This window comes from Sturnus vulgaris, chromosome 8, assembly GCF_052056855.1.
Source record: "Sturnus vulgaris isolate bStuVul1 chromosome 8, bStuVul1.hap1, whole genome shotgun sequence".
NCBI lineage: Eukaryota > Metazoa > Chordata > Aves > Passeriformes > Sturnidae > Sturnus > Sturnus vulgaris.
This window is the reverse complement of record NC_142250.1, coordinates 5,140,843-5,163,587: the sequence shown is the minus strand read 5'-3', so window position 1 is coordinate 5,163,587 and position 22,745 is coordinate 5,140,843. Positions and strand designations below refer to the sequence as shown.

Genomic DNA, 22,745 nt, shown 5'->3' with positions numbered 1-22,745 from the left:
GGTAGCCTGTCTGAAGGAAGATAGGGAGTTCTAACATTCAGAATAGCTTCATATGTGAGGAGAAACTTAATGAGGTAAGACTCTTAGCTCTAAAGAAAAGTGAATTTCTAAAGAACCCTATAATCTACATCATGCAGAAAATAAATATGAAACAATTATGTCTCATATAAGGACCTGCTGAAAGAAACAATGGTAAAGCAAAGCTAGGCAGACCACTTGGAATATTTGATAGCTAGGATTAAAAGCCTATGTTCTTACTGTGATGTCTTGCCTAAACATATGTATAACTGTTAGCCCTAAGTAAAATATGTGAATGTGTTATAATGTCAATTTACTTTAAGGAGTCTTTCTAGAGTTGCTGCAACTTTATAATTAAATGAAAAAGGGGGAGTTGTGGGGGAATGGTTTATAAGGATAGTGCTGAAGGTAATCCCCCCTGATGAATTACAGCTTTACTAATTACCAAAGAGTAGAAACAGCCTTCCTTATCCAATGAGGATGGTGTTATAAAAGAGTGGGTTAGCTGGTCAAGAGTCAGTTGGAGTCTGCTGGCTGTGCTGTGAAGTGGAAGGCTCGTGCAGTCGTACAAGGGAAGATGCTATGCAAGGGACAGACAGGATTAGGCAGACGTTTTAGTGACAGAATGGAGTTAGCTGGTCATGCAGAAGGAAGAGAGAAGGAGTCAATGCTGTGTGGAGCTGCCTGTGAAAAGTCCACAGAGAAAAGGCATGAGAAGTTTTTAAGATAAGGGACTGACAATGGTGTCAGTTTTGCTCCCACTGTCATGTATAATGATGATATTTATCCCCAGCACATTTACAAGGTTTGGTTTCTGGCTTTTTAAGTCTCAAAATGTTGGATTTTCTAGGTTATTATTATATTATTACTGTATATATACAGCAACAATCGGACAGGGCTGCAGGTACAGCGGTCTTTGAGCTTTTATTTTGTAAGTATCATCAGCCTCATTTTGTGGAGTGAGATACAGGAGATGGTGAAAGCCCTCACCATGACCACAACAGCCAAAATTCTTTTTGCTACAAGATCTTTTAACAATTTTCTAGCCAATAACATAATGTTAAAAGCTGACAAGTGTTTGCTTAAGCCAATTATTGAAGCTGCACACACATCTTGCTTTGAACAATGCTTGCTTGTAATAGCTTAAAAACAATGGATAAAGGTTCATTATTAAACTTACATATTTCTACTCTCTTGCTTGACATTTTCCTAAGGCTTATCTCTACACAGCTCATAGCGTTATTGTTTCTTGTCCTTGCATCTTTAGCATTCTTGCATTCTTCCATTCTGAGATTTGCTTTCACACAGCTTTGAGAGCTTTCTATCTTTTCTACTTCCCACACCAATCCTTAATTTTTCTTAGTATTTCATTAATTTGTGCAGGACACCTGAGAGATATAGCGCTGCCTGTGTTTATCTGACTCAGGGCCTCTGTTACAATCAGTTAATTGGGATATAATGAGATTAAAATATCCATTTTGTCCAAAAGTGGAGCCATGAATAAACTCTGTTGCATCATCCTGACAGGGACATGGTGACATCAGAATATGATGCAATAATATGGTGTCGAGTAACAGGGAACTTACAGGAGGGGTTATTATATAGACAGCTGTGGGAAACTTCCTGGCTTTATTGCATTTGGCAAAGAAATTTCCCTCAGAACTCTGTGCCCCTAAAACAATATCTGTAATCCAAATTTTCCAACATGAAGTCTAGTGCTAGAATTTCAGAATGGAGGCTTTTTCTCTGTAAATATATATTTATACATAGGAAAGGGAGAGGATATAATGAAGGATAAACTACATAAATAACCCTCAGAATTTTGTGCCTTCAGCCCATCTTGAGGGGATCTGTTACTGAATTTTAGGGCTTTCATGGCACCAAATCTTGACTGATGGCTCAGATAAGTGGGGTTTTTTTGTTTGTTTTTTTTTTTCTCTCTGTTGTGCATATCTGAAAAGCTGTGTGTGTTGGTTGATGGGTGGAATTGGAATGATAGCAAAATACCTGGAATGGTATGAGTGGCTTTCTGCTAGCAAGTTCCTCCACAGGGATCAGATCCTCCTGTTTATTTTATAAAACAAAATAAAAATGAAACAAACAAGACCCCCCCTGCCTCCCAAATCGCCACACATGAGTGCTGGAGTGGGCATAAGCAAAGGATTTTGGCTGCCAGCATGCATCAGACTGCTTTTCCTGGCATGCCAATGCCCGTGATGGGGACAGTGTGTGAATGTCATTTCGAAGCACATAATCAAAATAAAACTTACTATTCTTTTAACTTGGAGCTGCCAAATAAATTTTTATATTTGTTTCATGAGAAGTCTGCCAAAAAAATCCCAATGGCAGCTGTGTCCAGTTGGACACAGCAATAATTTATGGAAAAAGATTTATTTACTTAAAATTTGCTTCAGAGTAAATTGAATGTGAGGTTTTATGAAATCGTATCCATTTTTATGTAGCCTGCTGCTTCTTTGGAAAGTATTTTTTTGGATAGGGTTGCTTCCCTTCTTACCCTGCCAGCAAACTGTCAGGTTTGGGAAAAGGGAGCAGGACTTGTATGAATTTTCAGGTAGAAGTGAACAGTGTTTTCAACCATCCCATGCAGTCTGAAGTTCCCCATGCTTTCTGATGGAAGTTAGCACTGGTGGATGCAGGTACAAGAACTAGAGGAAGAAGGTTAAATGGTCAAATGTGGGGGTTTTTTTTCATCATCCTCAAAATCTTAAATACTCTGCTGGTGGTACCTGGCCTCTCCAGACCTTGCTGGCCTCAGCCTTGTTCTGTTTCAGAGGGGTTAAATTTGGTTTGTGCCACCTTGCTGAGGAATTGTCCTAGAACGTTGACTGAAGAATCCAGAGGTTGAATTGACTGGCCATCCTTGTTTCTGTACTTAGATCCCTGCTTTCTGGAGGCTCTCTCCCTCATGGTCTTCTTCCTTGTCTTGGAATTTGTTGGATTGTCTGGGGCAGAACTGCTGAGAGCCTCTGATGGAGACTAAAATGAATTAAATAAGGAGTTCCTGTGGCCTCATCCTTTTCCATCAGTGGCTGGGGCTTAGTGCCCACAGGCCTGTGTGGCACAAAGGGCTCTGGCTGTTTAAGGGAAGGGGACAATGAAAACCAGTGAGCTGGAGGCTGCTGTGGGGCCCTGGTAGTGCAGGGAAGGGTGGCAGACATGACAGGAGTTTGTCTCCCAATTTGTGGGAACAATTAAAAATTCCTGAGCAGCAGTCGTTCCCTTGTGCTCTGCTGTGTTTTTGGCTGAGTGTGCCTTGCCCCTTTTTTTCCAGCAGGGCCACAGCTGGTGAGTTGCTGATGCTGTCATGTCCTGGCACTGTCCCCACAGTGTGTTGCTGGCTGGGACCTTGGCCAGCCTCCACAGGACACAAATTATTATTGAGCATCTTGGGAGGAGATGGCCTGCTCGACATGTTCTTTGTACTCACACCTTTCAGAAGCTCCACCTGCAGCAAATTGACTTTGCTTGTGGCTTAAACTGCAAAGCCACTCACCCACGGGTTGGGTTTCCCTCTCCTGAACCTGGAGATCACAAGTTGGTTTCTGGAGCTGAAGGGAAATGCTCTGATCCCTTATGTTTAGCTGGCTGCTTTGGGATGGGGTTATTTAAATAATTCAAAACTTCCTGCTGTGCCTGTTCCTTTTGCTTTGGTTGCAATACCACATGCCGCTCAGGTTTGGCCTCCAAATGGGATTTAATGATGTGATTTAAAACTGTCCAAGGATCCTGCACTGCAATAGAAGTCTCCTAGCTGAAAATTAATACGGTTAATACTAATATTTTAAATACTAATAACGCATTTTAAATTGCATAGCAATTAAGCAGAAGGAGGGCCTGTACATAGAATGAAACATTGCTTTTAAGAACACTAATGGGGAATTTACTTTCTGGGACAGAATAGCGGATGTATTTAAACTTGAACATTCAGTTTCAGTGAAAGAGCTATAACGTTTTCAGTTGAGAATATCTGCACCCATGCTGCAAGAGCACTATTTTCTTACAGAATCCTTCTTTACTGCTAATGTAAAATTATCTGAATTTATGAAGTGTAACTTAGAACTCAAATCATCTTCATCAGGTAAAAGTTGTGGCTGTTTCCTGGCTTGTGCTGAAGGTGCTTCTCAAACCTTTTTGCCAGTGTAAGGCACTGACTCACTTCTATTGTAGAATTCCAGGGTGATTTGGATTGGAAGGGACCTTGAAGCTCATCCCATTCCACTCCTTGCCATGGGCAGGGACACCTTCCACTACTCCAAACTGCTCCAAGCCCTGTCCAGCCTGGCCTGGGACACTTTCAGGGATCAAGGGGCAACCACAGTTTCTCTGGGCACCCTGTGCCAGGGCTTCCCCACCCTCCCAGGGAGCAATTCCCTCCCAATATCTTATCTGACCCTTCCTTCTGGCAGTGAGAAGCCCTTCTCCCTTGTCGTGCCACTGCAGGCTGTGGTCCCAAGTCCCTCTGCAGCCCTCTTGGAGCCCCTTTAGGTACTGGAAGGCCACAGTTTGGTCACCCCGAAGTTTCTCCTCTCCAGGCTGAACAATCCCAGGTCTCCCAGCCTTTTCTCCCAGCAGAGCTGCTCCATCCCTCTGATCATCCTGGTGTCTCCTCTGGGCTCTCTCCAGCAGCTCCAGGTCCCTCCTGTGCTGGGCCCCAGGGCTGGGGCGGCTCTGCAGGTGGGGTCTCACCTGAGCACAGGGACAGAGGGGCAGAATCCCCCCCTCCCCTGCTGCCCACACTGGGGGCTCAGCCCAGGGCACAGGGGGAGTTCTGGGTCCCAGCTCTCACCCACAGCACCCCCAGGTCCTTCTCCAGAGCTGCCCCTGCTGCTCATCCCCAGCCTGGATTGATCCCTGGGATTGCCCCAACCACCAGCACTTCTGGCTCCTCTGGCATTTCCCCATCATTTTCTTTTTAGCCCAAAATTTCTGCTGAAGCTGTGTCTCCTGCCACGTGTCTGATGTTTGCTAACCCGAGGTGATTGGTCTCACTGTCGCTCACTGTCTCTAATGGTTACAGTGAAGTTTCCAGTAGTATCTTTTTGACAGGTAGTACATAGCCTCCTAAAAGAGGTGGAAATTAATGATTGAGTTCCAGCAGTTGTGTTTTTGTCTGCAAAAGCTACACTGCCAGTTTTTGACATCCTTTAGTACTTTCTAAGTCAATAGGACAGCTGTGCAATGAAATGATTTTTAATGAGAAATGATGACAGGACCTGGCAAAGAAATAATGCTGAGTTAATCAGGAAATTTCTGCGTGTTAATAGCAGTCTCTTCTGTGGTGCCAGAGTGACATGATTTGAAATAGTGCTCAGAGCAAGACCCTGGGAGCTCTGAATGTAGATCTAGCCTTCTTTCAAACAAAGAAGGCCCTAAAAATGTTGCCTGTTCATGGCTGATCTTATATGTACTTACGAAAACATGTGGCAATACGGGACCCATTCTTCCAGGCAGGGCTGGCTTGAAGTGATGGCTCTGCTGGAGGTGGCACTTAGGGACATGGTTTAGGGGTGCTTATAGGTTGGCAGTGGGACTCAATGATCTTGAAGGTCTCTTCCAACCTTAATGATTCTGGGATTAAACAAAGTGGGACATGCTCTTGGAAATTAAATGAAATATAATTTTTTATTTAAACTTAAAACTGGTACTCTTGTTATTTTTCTCTCTAAAGCTCATTACAGTTTGCTAAGTTCGTATATGGAATTCTCATTGTGTGTATGGAATATTTTTAAAGTAGCCTGAAATGAATAAAAATGTAAAACTATGTTGGTGGGCAAGGCACAGCTGGGGAATGGGACCCCTTTCTTTTTTCTGCTGTGCTAAATACCTGCTTTACTTGAGAAATCCCTACATTGAAAGATTTGTGATCAGTGCAGAGAGAAACTGCAGTGGCTTTTGATGTGAATTTATTTTTTTAGTGAAAAATTCAAGTTTTTTTTTTTTATATTGAAAAAGGGCCCATTTTGTATGTGTCAAAATAACTGTATTAATCCTGCCACCAGTGTAAAAACAGATCTTCTATTTTTCATTGGAATGTTAATTTTTTTGGCCCACTATTATGTTGGCTGACTGAAATATTTTGTTTTAGCTTTCCTGGGCTTATTTCACCAATTCCTCTTTTCCTAGAGAGGCTGATGTTGAAAGCCACAGTTATTTTATTTTTTGACAAAACACAGTAGACAAAGTGTTTTTGCAATGTGTGAACTGGTCTGGAAGCTGATCCATCTCTTCCATCTGAAACTTTTCCTTCCAACGGGCAATTTTTATCATGTTTCCCACATTTACTTCTTCTGACTATTTGCTTGGAGCAATTCCCTGAGTCCAGCATGGCTCTCACTGAACTGTGGCTATAGTTATTGCTGTAAGGAAACCTCTTGGTTCCTTGTCGTAGCACAGCTAGTCTGTAGCTGGGCAAATAATTTGGCCAAAAATAAGAAACCCAGTTCAGCTAGCCTGGTTTGATAAACAGGTCCCTGGGTGAACAAGGATAGGGTGGATTCAGACCTACACAGGGACCCTCAGCCAATCTCATTCAGCCCTAAACACAAATGTATCATTGGTCAGAGAGCTGGGCAGTGTTAATACCTCAACCAAACATGTGTGTAAGCCCAGGAAATTCAAACTCCCCATAAAAGGGACGGCCACAAAAAACTCAGTGCTGTTTGTTGGTGACCCTCGCTGAATTCCTGTCATCTCTGTCTCCAACCAACAACCTCATCGTAACAGGGCTTGGGACCTCTAAGGGTGGGAGAAGCCTTTCCCAGGGGTTTGGAGCCAGGGGAATTTGAATGGATGTATTTTGTAAATCATTGTGCTGGAGACCAAGCTGAGTTAGTGCTTATGTTGTACAGACAATTTCTTCCTGGAATTAGAAGGAGTTCCTCACCTCTTTGGAAAACAAGAACAAAAAAGTTGATACAAGTCTGTCTGTTTAAACATTGCTGGGTTGAATTAGGGATGAGAATAAAATGGAAACTTCCCTTAATTGGGGTTGCCCAGCCTGGATAAGGAAAGTCTCCAGGGAGACCCTCAAGTGCCTTGCAGTGTCTAAAGGGGCTCCAAGGGAGAGGGATCTGGGACAAAGTCCTAGAGTGACAGGACAAGGAGCAATGGCATTAAGCTGAAAGAGGTCAGAGACAAAAATAACTCAAACCTCTAGACCCTTGATTTTTCTACTTTTACTTTGTATTTAATATTTACTCTGATATATTAGATGGCTCTAAAACGAATTCATGCTGCAGCTACAATCCTTCAGCATTAAAAGGTGCAAAGATTAATGTGGAAACTATGAAAGTAGCCCTCAGAAAGAGAGACTCTTTCAGACTACATTTGCATGTAACCCAATTGATACTATGTCCTGCAATGGGAGAGGAAAGGAGTTCCCTGTAAACATCCATGAGTAAAAAGTATGGCATTTAAAGCTCCTGTTCTGGTCCAAATCAAATTGCACGAGATGTGTGTTCGCATCTGAAGATAAGAATAGCACTCAGCCAGACTGCATGTGGGTGCTAATAAGGGCTTAGAAATCAACCCAAACTTGTTGAGGCTGAGGAAAGAGCTGATTAATAAAGTATTGTGATTTTGTTTGTTAGTTTGGGTTTTTTTGATAGATGAACTCCCAGTGTTGTGAACTATCAAAATGCAGTGTTTTCCATCTTTATTTTGAGAAATTATTATTATTATTATTAAAAACCACCCAGTGCACTGTGAGAATATCATTGATTGTTGTTTTCCATCTTTTTCTGAGAAAAAGGGAGGAAAGAAATGCTCTGTTGGAACAGCAGCAAGGCAAGTGAGTTCTTGCAGCTGGTTAAAATGACCTGAAACCTTGAACATATTCTAGCTGATAACAGGAACTTAATCTCCTCTCTAGAACTTGTGTTTCTAGCACAGTTACAGAATAAAAACAGAAAAAAAGCTTCTAGCTACTTCTACAATGTGTTCAATACATTTATATTGCCCTATATAATATATATTACAACATCGCTGTTATCAGAATTTACAAAGTAAAAGCTTTAATCAAAACAGGCATTTCCAGTGATGCTGCTGATCCCTTTTCCCTGTGTTTTTCCTTTGGGTATCAGTTCAGGAGTCACTGTGCTTGGCAAGCTGGGATTTAGCTGGCTTCTCCTGTAAAAGCAAGTAAGTCCCTGAAGATATTCCCTTGGTATGTTCTCTTTCTTGGAACCACATCCTCCTGTACCACAGGGAGTTACCTGGGTTAGGGCTGGAAGGCTCTTGGGGAGTTCAGCATGGTTGGCCTCCCTGTCCTGAGGCAGGAACACAGACACTGACAGATGTTTGCCTAAATTTGCTCTAATGGAAGAGATTTGTGAACTCCCCAGGTGCCTTGTGCTGGGGCTGTGCTGGCCCCTGAGCACTGAAAGTTTTGCCTAAACTCCACCCTCAATAACCTCTCCTGGCTTGTTTGATCAGAGTTTTGAATTTCTCTTCCAGTTTCCCAAGATAGCTTCAAATTTTGATCTTGTTTTTCAGAGCTATTTTTACCCTTTTCATCATCATCTTCTGCATATTTTTGTAAATCTCCTCTAGAACTCATTCTCTAAATCATTAGTGAAGATATTAGAGAACACAGGACGTATCTCTTCAGAACTGTACTCGAAACATCCTTCAGGTTGAAAGAGAACATCTTAAAAACTACTCTTGTGCTTTTTTACCTAATTGAAGAACTTAGCTCACATTTCCTAAAGAAAGCTAGTAGAGGCCTTAGAAAAGTCCTTTCATATTAATGCCCTAGTTACTCTTTCAGAGATAGAAATGAAGTTGGTTTGACATGATTTGCACTTGACAGATTCATGCTGGCTGTTTGCTGCCCGTTTATTATCCCCTAAGTACCTCTAAATTGATTAATAATGTGTCCTGATGTCTTTCTGGGGAGCAAAGTTAAGCTTACTGATCTCTAATTCCTTGAATCCTTCTTCCTCTGATTTTTAGGTTATCCTTCTGTAGCCCTTAGGGATATCTTGAGTCCTCTCTCAGTTTGGGGATTTGCTTCTGGTAGTTCCTAAGGTAAGAAAAATAACTTTGACCCAACCCTGCTGCTCTGAATAATTCTTAAGCCTAATATTCTGTAGCTGGGGTTTTCCCTCTCCTCATCCATTTTTGGGTTTTGAGCTTCTAAAGCTGGCCTCAATACATTGTCATGTCTAATATTTGTGATGAATGACATTAAAAAGGTGTGATCATTTCAGACTGGCAGATGGGATTATTTGTCTTCCCTACTAAGCATTGCTTATTTTATTCTTTGGCTTGTTTCCAGTATCCACATAATTTTCTAATGTTCATAAATTCAGGACTTTTCAACCACTGAAGCTTTATAATTGATAGAAAAGTTTTTTTCTCCTCCCATACTTTTATAATGTATTAAGAGAATGGAGAGGACAGAGTAGATCTTGACTGGTGGCAAGGAAGCATGCAGTGGAAAACCACTGGAGCATGGAAACTGCTCTCGGCTCTCCTTCAAATCTGCAGCTTTTGCAAGGTGTTCAGAGCAGTTCCCACAAGTTCACAGCTGATGCACTTCCCAGTTGGAGGGAAGGTGGTCTTTTTCTGATCCAGTCCTATTCAGCTTTTTAATTACTGCCATTCCTAGTGGAATTTCGTTTTTTTGAACACTAAGCATTGAGGAAGGAAGAGATGGAGGTGTTTTGAGGATGTGGCTTCCACATCAGGAAGATTATCCCCAGTTAAGAGTAGCCTGAAATAAACAGACTGGAATGAAAGAGGGATCTGGGCAGGGTACTGAAGTCTGGCAAACGCAATCCATAGAAATGTGTTTTGGGAGTGGCTGCCAGGCCTCGGTTCGAGACAACAACCTTTGGAGACAGTGAATGAAAACTCATGCAAGTCAATGCTCTAGCAGCTGCCAAAGCCAAATGTCAGCCAAGACGCTGAGAAATCTAGAAAATCTGGAAGAATTGTGTCTACTAATGAGGGAAAAGAGGAGAAATTAGAGATGTAAAGCTGTCCTGGAAAGCAGAGCTCTGTTCTTTTGGCAAAGAAAGAAATAGCAGGTGGAGGAGTAAGGGCTCAAGAAGAAGAGTTCTGGGTGTTGGCAGAGCTAAGCATGGAAATGAAGGATCATGGCTGTGGGACCTCTGCTATTAGCACTTTCAAACAGCTTGTTGGACAAATATTTTTGGATATAACTTATCCTGCTTTTAACGGGCAAGAAATAAATACCTGAAGGTCCCTTACAGCCCTGCAGTTCTCCTGTTTTTATTCTGTTTCTGTTTGTATTTTTCAAACCTCTGGTGATTCTTAGATTCCATTCTCTTAGCCTAGTAGTGAATGAAAAAGCCTTTCTCTGAAGGTAGAGGATCCTAAGAAGTAAAAAAAAAAAAAAAGTCAGACTACTGTTATGCATCTTTATACAGAAGTAAAGAAAAATGTCATAATAAATTTCTTGGCGGATAGATGATGTGGCAAAATTGCAAAGAAGAAAGGGAAAGAGATGCATAGAAGTAGGAGCGTGGCAATCTGGTGTCTGAATGATTTGTAATGAGACACATAACTGCTTCTTGAAGTTAATTATTACATGATAATTGCTGAAGAAGGAATGAAATCCGTTGGAATGTTCTTTCAGTACCTCCTGGTTTTCCGAACAAAAGGGTGTTAACACTTCTGATTAGCATGTAATCCAGAATTAATTGAAGAATGGGCAGGGGGTTTTGCAAATGAAATGCTGTATAATGAACTTAAACTGTAGCTCTTAATTTCATTTGTACTGGAACATGTTTCAGCTGCAGAGAAATCTTTATTTTCCTCAATCAGCCCAGTCTAGAAAGTAGGAGCAGTAAATTTCAGTATGTGCAATGAGGTATTGATTTATTAGGAAGCTTGACTACTTTATGAAGTCCCTACTTCAAGAGAAGGCACTGATTTATATTTTAACATAAGCATGAGGGGCTGAGGGCAGACATGACCCAAACCAGCACCAACATAATTTCTAGAATCATGGAACCCCTGAATATCCTGAGCTGGGAGGAACCGACCAGGATTGTCCAGTCCAGCCCCTGGCCCTGCACAGACACACCAGCAATCCCACCCTGTGCCTCCCTGGAAGCAGTGTCCAAAAGCTTCTGGAGCTCTGGCAGCCTTGGGGTCAAGCCCATTCCTTGGAGAGCCTGGACAGTGCCCAGCACCCTCTGGGGAAAGAGGATGCTATTTCCCTGCTACGTGTGCATGTATGTTTATATCATAAGATTTTCTTGGTCTGCTGATTATTTGGGTTTGCTTCCAAATGGCCAAATTATGCCTCTGAATTGGAAAGACTCAGATGAACTGCAGACCGTTTATGTAAAGACCTGTCTGAGGGAAAGGCTTACATGAAAATGCCATTATCCAGTGTTTCCCAGATTTACAAGTGTGTGGCTTTATCCTTCTCCTCCTTCTTTCTCAGTGAAACATTTCAGACATTAAATAGTCTTGCCTTGTAACCAAGTATTGTGTTGGGGCATCGAATTTTGAGATTTGGGTTGAACTGTGTTTCTTGTACTCTTTAACGTGTTTCTTACTGCAGGTGTCCAGTGTTAAACTTCCCTGCTTAAAGTAGGATCTAACAGGGTTAATACTGGGATTTGCATTATTTATTTTTATACAAGTTGGGGTATTACTCCTATGTTATCTTTGTGTTAGTTTAGTATAAATGAAAAAAAAAAGATCATGTTCTATAAATATTGACAGAGTTTAGGCATTTGGTAAATGTACAAGTAAGAGTCACCTTTTTATTTTATTAGTATTTATATATTTTTTAAATATGCTGATATAAATCTGAATAACTATAGCATCCTATACTGTGATCAGCATTGAAGAGTGATTTATTTCCTATTGCCTTTTAGCCTGGAAGAGTTTGGCATTAGGAAGTTTGGGCATGAGTCTATACTGCAGCAGGTTTTTTACAGAACTGGCTGTGAGCATGGCATGGTTAAAATCTAAAAAAAAAAAAAAAAAAATAGATTTTTTTATCTACAATATATATATATGCTAATGTAATGCCATGATTTCAAGCTGGAGGAGTGCTTTTCCTGGAATGTGAGAAATACTTGGTTTGTTTTCTCATAAATCAGAGTCTCCAGGGAAAAGGGCAGGAAGAAGGGATGTCTTCAGGGGGAGTAGATCACAGAGCTTAGCTTGCTTTGGATGTATGAAATCCTTCTTCCTTTCTGAAGAAAGGATGATGTGGAGGCTGCCAAGATTGGATACTAGGGAAAAAAAATTCCCTGAAAGACAAGTCAGGCATTGGAAGGAGTTTTGCCATTCAGTGGTGGAGTCATTATCTCTGGAAGTGTTCAAGAAGTGGTATCTGGATGAGGTACTTGAGGACATGGTTTAGGGGTGATGATGGTTGGACTTGATCCCCTTGAAGGTCTCTCCCAGTCACTCTCCTTGATGTGATTCTGTGAAAGCTGCTGGCTAATCCCAAGGATTATACACATATATTGCATTATATATATGTTATAGTAGACGTGTTTGTGCTGAAGACCACAGTGCAACATCCATGGATGCAGATCAGGAATGTTCCTACTTTCTACACATCTGTTCCTTGAAGGGACAAACCTCAGTGTGGCCTGCTAGCAAATATTCTTTCCTTTTAGGATTGTCATTATTTTAATAAAGGCTGTGGAATGCAAAAATGCAAGATAAAGCCAGGAGTATACATGCGTTTTATTCTGGATTCTGACAGCAAACATTCTGTGTCCCAGAGATGCAGTGGGAAGCCTTAGCTTGAGGGGAAAATTTAGCTTTGAATTCATTGTAAGAGTAGAGTAAGAAAAATTGTAGCTGCTCATGGATCCCTGGAAGTGTTCAAGGCCAGGTTGGATGGGGCTTGGAGCAGCCTGGAATAGTGGAATGTGTCCCTGCTCTTGGGAAGGGGTTGAATGAGATGGACTTTAAGGTCCTTTCCAGCCCAAGCTGGTCCATGATTCTATGAATAAAAAAGGAATACTTTCTTTCAGTCTTTAAAAGATATTTTGAGCCTTATCAATTCAGTGTTAGCTTATAACCTAAATCTGAAAGCTGCACGACAAACGCTGCTGGATCTCAGAGGCCCGTTTCTTGGGCCAGCTTTCACAGTGGCAAATCAACCCCATTGCAACTTAATAACAAGGACAGCATCTTGCACCTGAGCAATGGCAGAGCACCCAGGAATTTTTTTTTAACTTCATGGGTTTTTTTCTCTATCATGTTATGAAGTGAATCTTTCTCCCTGTTGAGAGATGCATTCAATGAAAGTGCTTTTTGAGGTTTTTCTTTCAATAGATTATTAAAGCCAAAAAAGAGCATCTATTTGGAAGTGGGTCCTGTCGTTTGATTTGAAAAGAAGTAATTTTTTCAGTCTCACTGGGCTGGGGGTCATTAATGCTGTTCTCCCTTAGAAAATGCAAACTGGTTTTTGGTGATCTTACTTGTTCAAGTCATCCAGCTAAGTGTTCCTGTAGCTGGTTAGGGATGGATTTTAGGGCTTCAGGAAAGTCTGTCGGGGGGAATGCTGAAAGATTTTCTGACGAAAAGTGGGTTAATCTTCTTCCACCCAATGGTGCTCCCTTCCCCTTCCATCGTACCAATGTCACTGGCAGCCTGTCACAGCTATCCAATAATTGTCACCATTTCTGACATCCTTGAGATCTTGAGTAGAAACTTAGAAGGATTTTGTGTGGTTCAGCTCCAAGCGTGTGTAAACTCAAATGATGTTTTGATGCAAAATTTGCCATCTTGCCATCACATCTCCTTTCTGGGTTATCTTGGGAATGGGTTGTATGACACAAATCTGAACACACATCCTCAGATGCTTCCTGGGCCATTTGTTCCCACCTTTTATTCTGTGCTATTGGAAGCCTTTTCAAACCCCACACCAGTTTTCCTATTTTTTGGGGGAAAGCTATCCAAGGCATTTAAGATTGTAAGTAAGATAAGAATAATATAATGGATCTTTCCAGTGATATTTGACTGATAATTTTAAGGGTTATAACTCTTTTGAAACATTTTGAATTTTAAATTAAGAATTACTCCAAGCATTGTGTATTTTGAAGGTGTCAAAATTTAGGAATGTGGGTATAATAATTAGATATCTGCAGCCCTTTACCAACACTGAGAAAAACTGTAGAAAAGCTGTTGGCAAGTTGAGAAATTGAACTTGGGGCAACAGCTTGTGCTATTGGTAGAAGGAGGGCTTCAGCATTCTTAGGTTTAATTTTAGATATTATCTAGATGTAAATTTTTGGTTTTACAGAGGTGTAGCCTCTAACCTTAATAGTCAAGCCAATAACACCAGGTCTGTGTTGCAGTGGCTCTAGTGCTTGAGCAGCACAGTGAGCTGCTACTCCAGTTTGTTCAGGTTTTCGTGAGTCTGACATCAACTTAAAAGAGCATATGGCAAGAGAATGAATTATTCAAACCCAGAGATGTCATCTGCAGTCTAAGCCATTTACTTTTTACACTGTCCCAGCAATGCTGAAATCTCTTTCACCGTCAAATCTTTTCCTACTACTTCCTTTTCTTAAGTGTTTGGAGGTTCTTTTCACAGTGCACAAGTGAAGAACCAGAAAATTGATGAGTATGGTGAAAAGAATGCTTTGGTGTTGTTGGTTGTTACTGAGAAAGTTGCTGTGAGGAATTTTTTTTTACTTTTTTTTTTTATGTCATCAGGATCACAACTTGCCAACAGCTGTGGAAATGTAGACTGAAGTCTGGGGGGCTTTCTAATCTTTCTCGTCTCTTTTGAACAAAAGAAATTATAAAAGATGTACTGCTTCACAAGGCTGCTCCTTCTTGCTAAAGAAGGGAAAATTAATGCATGAAAATCTTGACTCAAAAGTAAAATCACTTTTTTTACTCAGATTAGCTGAGAATTGCAGCCCACAGGCACAACACCATCCATTTTTGATGGACCAATTCTAACTGCAGCTCTTCAATGTAAAACAGCTAAAGACTGAGCATTATTTCTCCCCAGCCTCATTCTTTACCCGCATTAGTAATCCTTGCATAGCATTTTTGGTCATTTATTGCCAATGATCTTTAAAGAAAATATGAATTAAAAAGGAATAAAGAGGAGTATCCCTGGGAAACTGGCTAAGAGTGGATGTTTCCTTAAAGAAAGGAAAATCTCAATTTGGCAGTGTTAATTGTTGGCCTTGATGACCTACAAGGTCTTTTCCACACTAAATAACTTGGTGATCCAATGCTGTCATAGCAAAGGCCTTGACCTAAGTTAAAAAGGGGAAGCTCCCAAAAAATTAAATCCAGGCTTTAAACAAATGAGTTTGTCAAGTTAATACCAAATGCCTCCTTTTTGACTTAGTATGAATAAAGCCTGAGGAAGAGGAAGTTGAAACCATGAATGAAAATATTATTGTGGCAGATGTTGTTACCTAAACTGAGTCTGGGAGCAAGATCTATGCATCCCTGGGGCCCTAAAATGGAATGTGTGACATGAGCAGGCTGTAGTGTGTCAGGAAAGGAATTTTGTGACTTTGTGCTTAAAAGCTTTGACCCAAGTCCAGCTGGAGAGCAGATGAATCTTCTGAGTTCTGCTCTGGTCCAAACTCCATCTTTCAAATGTTGGAGATTGGTATTAGGGAAGGGCAGGGGATCTGCAGGGCTTCAGGTGGATTTTGATCACTTTGGGCAGAAAGAAGACCAAAAAGGTGTCTTTGAAATTACTGGTAGATGGGTGGGGAAAGAATGGAGTCTGATAAGATTTTTGTGATAGGAGTGGGGACTTGGACTGGTTTGAAAGAGGGACAGTGAGAGGTCTCAGTTTCAGGAGACACAATGAGTGTAATGGAAATGGTGGCACTGAGGGCTGGGCTGTTTGTGCACTGCCCTCTGGCCATGGCACCGGCTCAAAAGGGAATATGGGAATGAGGTTTGGGCAGTCTGGGTGTGTTAGTGGCAGGATCCTCACCCCTTCCTCAGGAGACAGAAAGCATCTCCTGGCAGAAGCTCGTTAGAGGAGTGGCACTTGGATCTCTGTTACAACCATGACAGAACTCTCCCAAATTAATTCCTGTTTCTCATCACCATGACTGCTCATTTGCAAAGTTTCCTCCATACTTCTCCAGTGTAAGCTATTTTTCTCTGCTTTTCTCTGCTATTTTCCCAGCCCTTCTGAGACTTTTTCAGGCCCAGGGCTGTTTGTGATCCTTCTCCCAGATTCCAGTCTGAAACAGCCTCAGGTCAGTGTGGAGACCCAGGCTCTTCCCCTGTTCTTCACCCAAGCCTTTAACAGGGCATGGAGAGGAGCTGAGGCTCTGATGTTTTTGTTGGAGGGGTGCCATGAGGGAGCCTTCTCATCGGAGCACCCCATGTTTTTCTGTTGACAGTGTAAGAGAAAAAATTATTATCTAGGAAAAGTGTCTTGCACAAAATCATTCCTGTGCTCACTACAGATATTTATATATTTGTTGTTTATTTGGTAAAAAGCCTGAATGACCATATAGAGGAGAAAAATACTAGGCTGTTTGCATTTTTGAGAACTGCAATTTAAAATGCTGAAGCACTTGGGCATAACTTTTTTTCCAAATAAATCTGAGTTTGCAGCATTCTGAACCTGCCTTTGTTTTGGAAATATGTGTATATTGTCCAGATGTTAGCAATGTGGCAGGTCAAAGGGAGAGACTGAAGGGACACTTTTCTGAAGGTAACCTTGGCAAAGGTTATAACACCTGATGAAGTGTTTGTCATCAGCTCTCTGGGGAAAGCCAAAACAGACCCCTGGTGTTGCTTTACAGGTCACTTTGCTGGGTTTGCTTGTCCATCACTGGCATTTTCCTCCTGTTGTACTGGGCCTGTAAATGACTTCAGGTCAATTTTGGCTGTTTTCAGAATGATAGTCCCCATTAATACCCACATAACCTCCTGCACCATTTCACTTGTGTCATCCTAAAGATTGCAGCCTTTTTCCATGGAGGAAAGAATGAGTGTGCTACTTTTTGTTCAATCTGTTCATAGGGCATTTCTACAGACACAGATATTAGCAATCATTTATTATTTGGTGGAGTAATTTTTAAAAGGTGTGTTTGCTAAACTGATACTTTGTCCAAAAGAAAGTGCTGGAAGTGTGTTTGATGTCTTTTGCAGCCTGGTTTGTTTATTCTCTTGGGGAGGCTGGTAGGCTTTCCTCATTATTTGTAGACAGATAGGTTGAAAGATGATTATTATTGTTATTGCTGTTGTTATTATTATTCTTACTATTATTAGTGTGGTTATCATTATTATTGCTGTTATCATAATTATTAGTTACTAACCAAGTAGGATGAGTCTTATTGGTAACCCCTAGAGACCTTTTCTATAAACTGTACCGTTTTTACATGAAACATTGTCAAAACAGCAAAACAGTAGTATAAAAAGCTCAGCATGGGGTTTTTTGTTGTTTTTTTCATGTTCTTTTTTCCTCCTTTTTAGTAAAACAAGATGTGTGCATGTGCTTAGTGAAGCATGAAGAAGGGGGAAGAAAGTAACAGCAATAAACCATAGCTACATTTCATGCTATTTCTCCTGAGATCTATGGATCTATGATTAAAAATTTGGGATTTTTCCTTTGTTTTCTTTTTAGTTTTTCCTTTTATCTGAATGCTTTGAGGATTTTTTTTTTTCAGGGAGGAGAGAGATCTCTCAATTAAAAGAAAGGGAGCATTTGTTAGTTTTAGGATATAATACTACTACTTTTCTATTTATTTTGTTTTATGTTTTCCAGTAGTTGTTTCTTCTTTTCACCCTCTGGAGCAGGAAGGTGCTCATGATAAGGGAAGTTGATAATTTCCTTGAAGGCTTCAGCGTGGGGAATCTGGAGCAGACTGAGGGTGACCATTAATTCATGTGTGGCAGCAACGCTTTTCTTTTTTCTTCTGTAAGGGGAGTTTGGCTTCCATTTGAGAGCTGAAAAATGAGAGGATTTGATTTGGCTGGATTGGGAAAGTCTGACTTCTGATCCTTGCTGCTGTACTGATGTGCTTGGCATAACACCAAATCATGGAATTATTTTACTTTTTCTTTTGAATCCTCAGTTCCATGTCATGGGTTATTTGATGTGAAAATCTGGCCAATAAAGCTTCAGAAAAAATTTCAGTTGAGCATTAATTGAGACCTAAAGATCTTATCTAATTTTGTCAAACTTCTGATGTATTTTTTTCTATATAACTTGACAGTGAATAATATAAGTTCATTGGGATCTGAAGCCAGAAAAATGTGATTTCGTTAGACTGCCAAACTGCAACATTCAAATTTACTCTTTCAGCTGTACAGGCACAATTTCAGATAAGTCCATAGCATATGTCTCAGCTTTCAACAGGCCTCAAGCTTGCCCTGTTCATAACAAAACTAATTTAATAAGATGGTTTCTGTCCAGTCTATTCACTTGTGGTCTTTCTGTTTTTCCTCCCTCATGGTCTTCTGGTTTATTTTATCTGTGGAAATACAACTTATGTGATCATGCAGCCTCCTGTGTGTCCTTATCTGTTTTCATTTCTCCCCCTCACACCAACAGATTTTGAATACATTGAACAGTTCCAACCAAACTGACAGAAAGGTAGAAATTTTTAAAATGGATTTACTGAGTTTTATGAGGGCAAAGAGGATGCTGTTAGAGCCTCATCAGACTTTAACACTCAGTCCTCAACTGTTTTCTCTCCTGCACATGCAGCTGGTTTAGTGCCATGGAAGTCAGTGTAACATTTATGCTCAATGTTTTCTAAAAATATATATTTCTCAGCGTGAGTGCCACTTTCTTGTTTTGGCAAGCCCTGAAACCCTGCCCTGATGGTGTGATGATCAAAGTCTGATGTTATCAGTAATGTCAAAATCCTAATTAGGCCAATAAGGGTCCTTATGGCCAGTGCTGTGGGACCTCATAGAGCTGCTTCCAGGAGAGAGGGAATGTGTTTGGAATGGTTCCAGATCTCCTTTATGAGTGTGGGCCTGAGAATGCAGAGCTAGGTTACCCGGGAAATTTCTGCAGCAGGAGTACCTGCCTGGGAATCATTTTGACAATGTCATGGTTGAGACTCTGCTCAGGAAAAGGTTCCAAGAGGCAGAGAGGCCCTGGCCCATCCTGGTCCTACCACCCTGTTGGACACTGCTTGGCAGGCTGCTGGTTGTCTCTGCTTGGAAGTACAGACATTGAAAGGGAATATTTCTGCTCTCTTTTTCCCTCAAACCTGGTCAACTCAGCACTGGATTACAGCTTGCTCTCCCTACCTTGAGGTGTTCTTCTGCAAAAGAGTCAGGCCCAGGATTTGTGTTTGATCTCACAGATCCCAAAGGCCAAGTTAACATGTAATTTATCCTTCTGGCCAATGTGAGTTCTGTATTTTAACTGCTGTGGTAAACCAGGGAGGTTGGCACAGATATTTCTATGGGACATGAGTTAATTTGACTTCACTGGTTATAAATGTGGATCCAGGGATATCTTTGGTGCTCCATAGCTGCCCCTGCAGTGATGCCTCCAGGGAAAATGTGCTTCTCCCTAAGTGTTGTCCTCGTCCCAGGCAGTGGGATTTGGGATTGCAGTGAGGGAGGTGGGTTTTAACCCCCACCAGTACCTAAACAGGCATCCCCTGGGCACATTTGGGAAGGATCCTTCCTTGTGGAAGCACCTTTTCAAGCATTGATGGTTTCAATGGCAGTAAAGTATGTCTGGTTTTTATGATCTGTTAAACATCTGTTAGTCCACAAAATTTCTATTGCTGCTTGTTTGAAATGAAATATTTTGGTAGGCAAAAGTCTCCTTCATACCTTTACATGTAGGAATTAATACTCCACCACTTATGTCATTAGATGTCTGGTTTTATTGGATGATTTTGCTTTTTATGCTGAGTGCATGCTGCTGAAAATTTCCATTTACTGCATCTGGGGATGCTGCAGCAAAGATAAGAAAATTGTTCTTGCCTGTCTGAAAAGTGAAGTTATTTTCTTGTTATAAGTGACCAACTCCCCATACGGTATTATTTTTATAGGAATTTTCAGCCAGAAAGAATTTCAGAGAGCTGAATGTAATGAGTGACAAGTCTTCTAGAACAGACTATAATTTTTTTTTTATTTGAAGGATCACTTAGAGGACTGTGTTCTTCTATTCCTTGCTCCCAGTCTTGATAAAGTCAAAAGCTTATGGGATTTTTTTCTTACTTTTATTTTTTAATGCCCACAGCCTTCCCATAGCCAGGCTCTGGTTGGCTTCTTCCTGGAGAGTGCTGTTGGACATCCCTGTCCAGCTGCTGGCTCTGTTGGCTTCTTCAATGTCTTTCTACCTGACAGGAGGGGACAGCTGGGGGGGTCGGGCTCTGCTGCCAGGGAACAGGGACAGGACAAGGGGAAACGGCCTCAAGCTGTGCCAGGGGAGGCTCAGGTTGGAGAGCAGGAGGAATTTCTCCATGGAAAGGGTGCTCAGGCCTTGTGAGGGGCTGCCCAGGGAGGTTTGGAGTGCCCATCCCTGGAGGTGTCCAAGGAAGGGCTGGACATGGCACTCAGTGCTCTGGGCTGGGGACAAGGTGGGCATCGGGCACAGCTTGGACTTGATGATCCTGGAGGGCTTTTCCTGACTCAGTGATTCTGGGATTTTATCTACTTTATTCTGAGTTTTAATTTATTTCAATGAAAATTTCCATTGTGAACAAACCCAGTGCTAAAATTGTCAGTACTTTTTCTCACCAGTGACTTCTGAGTCTGCAAGCAATGGAAGCAAACAGCAGATTTCTTTTTCTTCTGCTGTTGCTACCTGGTGTTCTGTGGCCTTGTGTATCACAAACTGTTGTTTCTCACCAATGGAGTCCTTGATAATTCCTTTTAGTGTGTTTGCTGAAAGAGAGACTAGTTCAATATTTTCATGCTGTGTGAAATGTTTCAGATTTTTCAGCAATATCTGGAGTTATTGCACAAGAGAAATTTTCCCCACAGGCTGCAGTGAGTAACTGTCAGCATTGCTTGCTATTAATAATCACATGCAAAAATCAATCTTGGAGTTGTCCTAATTTGTTCCTCCTGTTGTGTGCAGTGGCCAAGTTGTTTAGACCTGGCCCAGTTTAGGAGCATTCCTTATCCACAGGCTGTCTGTGGGTACAGAAGCAAGAGGAGTGTGTTTTGAGGTGTCAGAAAAAGTTCTGCTCCATCCGTGTGGTGAGGAATAACCACTCCACAGATGCCTGGAACCCCCACAGTGTGTGCATAGAAGGCTACAGGAGCTTCAGCAGTGAGCTGAAGATGATCTGACAGGTTCTGAGCTGCTGTCTGGCCGGTGAGTGGGAGCTGAGATCAAACCCAGGTGAACATTTCCTCACCTCCATGGCAGAATTCCCTGCTGCTTGGGACTTGCTGTGGCAACCAGAGGAATTGTGTATTTCAGGTCATAAGTCTTTGATGTAGCATTGCTGTTCCTTGGTATAACCTAAAAAATCAGAGCTAAATTTGCATGTGTTGCTTGAAGTATCTTAAAAAATTAGAGCTCAATTTAAATGTGTTAATTTCATCAATTGCATTGTTTTTAACACACACAGTCATGAATCCTCTGTGTAACAACTGAGGCCATTCCAGTCGGTGTGGAGAGGTCCCCAGCTAAAGAAATCTTCCCTCCTAGTAATGAGAATTATGAAAAAGTATTTTGAATTGCTGATTAGCAAGATGGACTAAAGAGCTTTCTCAAGGCCTCCTACAACCAGGAATCCTTCAAACATGTGAGGTGGGAATGGGCACTAAGCAGGTTTTTTTCTGGTGGCAATTTTTGCATGTGTGTTTTATTTTCAAATATTCTGCTTTAGTAAAGAACAATAATTTTCAGGGATGAGAACCATATGTGTGGCATGATGAGACCTGGTTTAGCTCACAGCTCTTCCTCAAAGACAGCTCTTGATGGCACTTGGAATTTCATTCTAAAATAGATACTCTTTCTGTTGTTGCTATCCTAGCTAAATTCAGATCAATTTGTGAAAATTGTTCATGCCAAAGAGTTTCTAATATTAGAAATTATGGAGTCCATCCAAAAGTGTGGATATCTGTTTGCCCATCTCAAGCCTAAAAAAACCCCAACCAACCAAAAAATACCCCCTAAAACATCAACCAACAGTAACAAACCAACCCTATTGAACTCACCCCTTCAACAAAAATAAGAAGTACCCTACTGAAATTACTTGGGAATGGTATGTATCATTTGAGAATATTATGCTAAAGCTAATTCCTGCTGTACATATAATTTATTAATGGCTGATGTTGTAAAACATTAGGTGATTAACATTTTGTTAATCTTCTGGGGAAGGTTTTCCCAGCAAACATTAAGTATTTCAGACTGCTTTCATTGGTTCATACTGTTCATGATGGAAGTTTAAGGTTATTGTTGGTATTGTTATTATTGCTACTAGTGGTGTGTATTATTGAGCCTTGCCAAGCCTCCAAAGAGAGTTTGAAGTACCTGAATGGGCCCCAAGAGAGCTGGAGAGGGACTTTTCACAAGAGCCTAAAGTACTGAGGCAAGGGGAATGGCTTCCCACTGCCACAGTGCAGGGTTAGATGGGATATTGGGAAGGAATTGTTCCCTGTGAGTGTGGACAGGCCCTGGCATAGGGTGCCCAGGGAAGCTGTGGCTGCCCCTGGATCCCTGGAAGTGTCCAAGGCCAGACTGGATGGAGCCTGAAGCAGCCTGAGATAGTCGAAAGTGTCCCTGCGCATGGCAGGGGTGGCACTAGATAGGCTTTAAAGTCCCT

The 22,745-nt window shown here is 41.4% G+C and overlaps 1 protein-coding gene across 9 annotated transcripts in view; it reads left to right on the top strand.

Annotated features, from left to right (window-relative positions):
* PCDH15 (protocadherin related 15) overlaps nucleotides 1-22,745 on the top strand; it is a 643,743-nt gene that overhangs the window by 77,521 nt on the left and 543,477 nt on the right. For 7 of the 9 annotated variants that reach the window (XM_088168755.1, XM_088168758.1, XM_088168745.1 and 4 more), the window contains one exon: nucleotides 8,992-9,066. The exons of the other annotated variants lie outside the window; for them this stretch is intronic. The gene's annotated coding sequence lies outside the window, so the exon portion shown is untranslated. Of the gene's footprint in view, nucleotides 1-8,991; nucleotides 9,067-22,745 lie in introns of those variants that run through there. 9 annotated transcript variants of the gene reach the window in all.